Raw genomic sequence first — 3,311 nt, forward strand, 5'->3', positions numbered from 1 at the left:
GGCCAATATCTCGGAGAAGGAGAGGTGGTCGATATCACTTCTCTCTGTATGCATATGTTCATGACGATCTTCTGTTTCCTTCATTTGATTACTAGCTAGCGTGTCTACTCCTCTCCATACGTATATAGTACGTAGCGTCGACCAAGCACGGAGATAAGAGAGGACACTTCTCTCTATTAATTAGCTAGCTAACACAATATATGAAACACCTAAATTAACCCCCCAAAACCCCTAAACCACCCCCTTTCAAAAAAAAAACAAAAACCTCAGCTCCTGCCAGGTGCTGACGCGTGGATGCCTATTGGTCCCGGTTGGTGACACCAACCGGGACAAAAGGCCCTCCTGCATGGGCTCCCCGCACCGGCCACGTGGACGGCCTTTAGTCCCGATTCGTGTAAGAACCGGGACTAAAGGGCTAGGGCATTAGTAACGACCCTTTAATCCCGGTACCAGAACCGGGACTAAAGGCCCTTATGAACCGGGGTAAAAGCCCATTTTCCTACTAGTGATGTTACTTTCTCTCCTCGGCGAATCGACGAACGACACGCGGGAAAACATACAGTCACCGCCGCCGCCCGGAACATCACCCTTTGCCCACTCCCTTGTCACCGCCGCCAGAGGGCTAGTGCCGGCAGGGCAATTTCTTCTTTGACACGCACACGCCCCAACCCTCCCTCCCCCCTCCCCCCTCAAGACCCGGTCTCAGGGCGGCACGGTCGCCTCCCCCCTCCCTGAGATCCGGTCTGCTTAGGAGCGGACCCCAGCTGTCATAAACCCGGTTAAATGTTAACCGCCGGCTATTTGGGTTTTTTGAAACAACCGGCACCTATTTTGGTAGCTATCATTTACAAAAAAACATCTGGTAGTTTTTTGGAACCATAGGCCAAAAAGTGGTAGTTTTATGCTATTCACTCCGTGGAGTACAACAGCCAGGCATGCACCAAGAGCATCCCCAGGCACCACTTCATCTACTAGGATCTGCTGACCACAGGCGGCGCTGGCGCCAGCGGGACGGTGCACAAGGAGGCACATGACATTCGAGGCCATCTTCCGTGGCGCCTCCATCAACCAATAAGGCGCCCTAGTGATTGACGTTCCCGCCAATCATCGAACTGCTCGACTCGCGCGTGGTGTCCTCCCTCTTTAGCCCTGCCCTGCCGCACTGGACCCCGATTCCCACCCGGCGCTACGAATAGAACAGAGATCGCTAAACGAAGTACGACATTTCCACCTAAATTCACTTGCAATTTTAGGGTAGCCGACTCTTTGTTTTTCAACAGGATCCATGTCAAATGTGTCGTATATTACAAATTCTTCATATTCCACACTGAATAGTTCTTCAAGAATTACATGACGGCAGTTGTCGCCATCGCTCCTTTGGTAGTGCTCTATAAACTCTGTGTGTGTGTGTGTGAACCTTTGCTTTTCAATATAACGGTAGTGTATACAAATGGAAAAAAAACTTACGTTCATAATTCAGACTGAGTTGTTCTTCAGAGTTACATGTGGTCCCACGATCCCAATGCTCATGAGCTCAAAAAAGAAAAAAAGGATGACCACACTTCAGTGACGTTTGGTGGTAGCTGGTTTTCATTCTTTCGAAAGAATATACAAATTTAGAAGATGTGTTTGTTTAATATTATTAAGGGTGAGTTTCAATAGAAAGAGGCAAAAAAGATTTCTAGTATTTTTTAGGATTATTTGTTTGTTTGACTTTTTGTTTTTGGTCTATGTTGTTTGTCCTTTTTTTTGTAGAAACGCTTGTTGTTGATGATGTTGGCGCTATGGGAGAAAACAAAACTAAGCAAGGTTTGGTTATTTACTCACATGTTTACTGGGTAGAGCAAAGTCGGATGGGATTTATCCTGAAGATCAATATAAGAAAAAACACAATAACATTAGACACAAATAGAAGCATAAGATGATTGTTCTAAAAATTTGGACAATAAATGAGAAGGATGAGCTAATAGTATAATTCTTTAAATGGCTAGCTTGGCATATACTAAGCTAATAACAAATACTGTTTATTTAGTTTGAGCTATAAACAGACAACAGAAGCAAAACCATTAGTTACATATATTTGAGACCACTCAAAAAAAAGTTACATATATTTGAGTCTTCACTTTGTAGGAGGTGTGAGCTAACATGTAGACTTAAATCTTCAACTTTCTCAAGTAGTAGCCTAAGTGTGCGCATAAATGAATATCCCCACTTCATACTTGATATTAGAAAGAGATAAACATCAGATGACCATGAAAATAGGTGCTCAAAAAAATTTGAAGTTATTTTGAGTTTCTTTATGTCTTTCAACAAAGCTTGCTATTACCAATCAAATGTACAGATGCAAAGCCTTTGAATGGATAGAAGAATTAATCAAATATAATCACCACACATTTTGCCAAGACCACAAGTAGTACTACCAAAGTTTGCTCATGGACATTCATTGGCGCAGTATCTAACAACCTTTTTAAGATGATAAAACTATTATGTTAGCCAAGCAACTTTTGTATGCTAACTATAAACGATCAGTACTCATTCCAAAAGGAATAAACATCAAATTCCAAAAGGAAAGCAGTGTATTTTAATGTATATCCTAAAAAAACAGAAAAATTGCAGCCTCTGAAACTGACCAAACATTATTTTTGCACCAAAACACACAGGGAGTAGGGTCGCAGGTCACAGCAAGAAAAAATAAACCGCATGCGGTCAAATAGGAGGAAGAGGTTATTGGAGTTGAAGTCGAGGACACGTCCTCGTGATGTAGTGGAGGCGGCCGACAAGGTGGAAGCGGTCGAGGCAAGGCATAGGAATCGGGGAGTCAGGGGGATGACCGGGATAAGGTTGACGGGGTAGGCGAAATCGGCAGGGGTCGACGAAGGGGTGCCAGGTACTGGAGGACGGTGAGGCTGCCGAGTTTGTGGCGCTGGCTGTTGGGGATCGTAGCAGAATTTTAAAATTTTCCTACGCTCACCAAGATCCATCTATGGAGTATACTAGCAACGAGGGGAAAGGAGTGCATCTACATACCAGCGTTCCAATGAACGTGGATGACGGAGTCATACTCGCCGTGATCCAAATCACCGATGACCGAGTGCCGAACGGACAGCACCTCCGCGTTCAACACACGTACGGTGCAGCGACGTCTCCTCCTTCTTGATCCAGCAAGGGGGAAGGAGAGGTTGATGGAGATCCAGCAGCACGACGGCGTGGTGGTGGATGTATCGGGTCTCGGCAGGGCTTCGCCGAGCTTCTGCGAGAGGGAGAGGTGTAGCAGGGGAGGAGGGAGGCGCCCAAGGCTGTAATACTACTGC

Source organism: Aegilops tauschii, chromosome 5 (genome assembly GCF_002575655.3).
Source record: "Aegilops tauschii subsp. strangulata cultivar AL8/78 chromosome 5, Aet v6.0, whole genome shotgun sequence".
Taxonomy (NCBI): Eukaryota; Viridiplantae; Streptophyta; class Magnoliopsida; order Poales; family Poaceae; genus Aegilops; species Aegilops tauschii.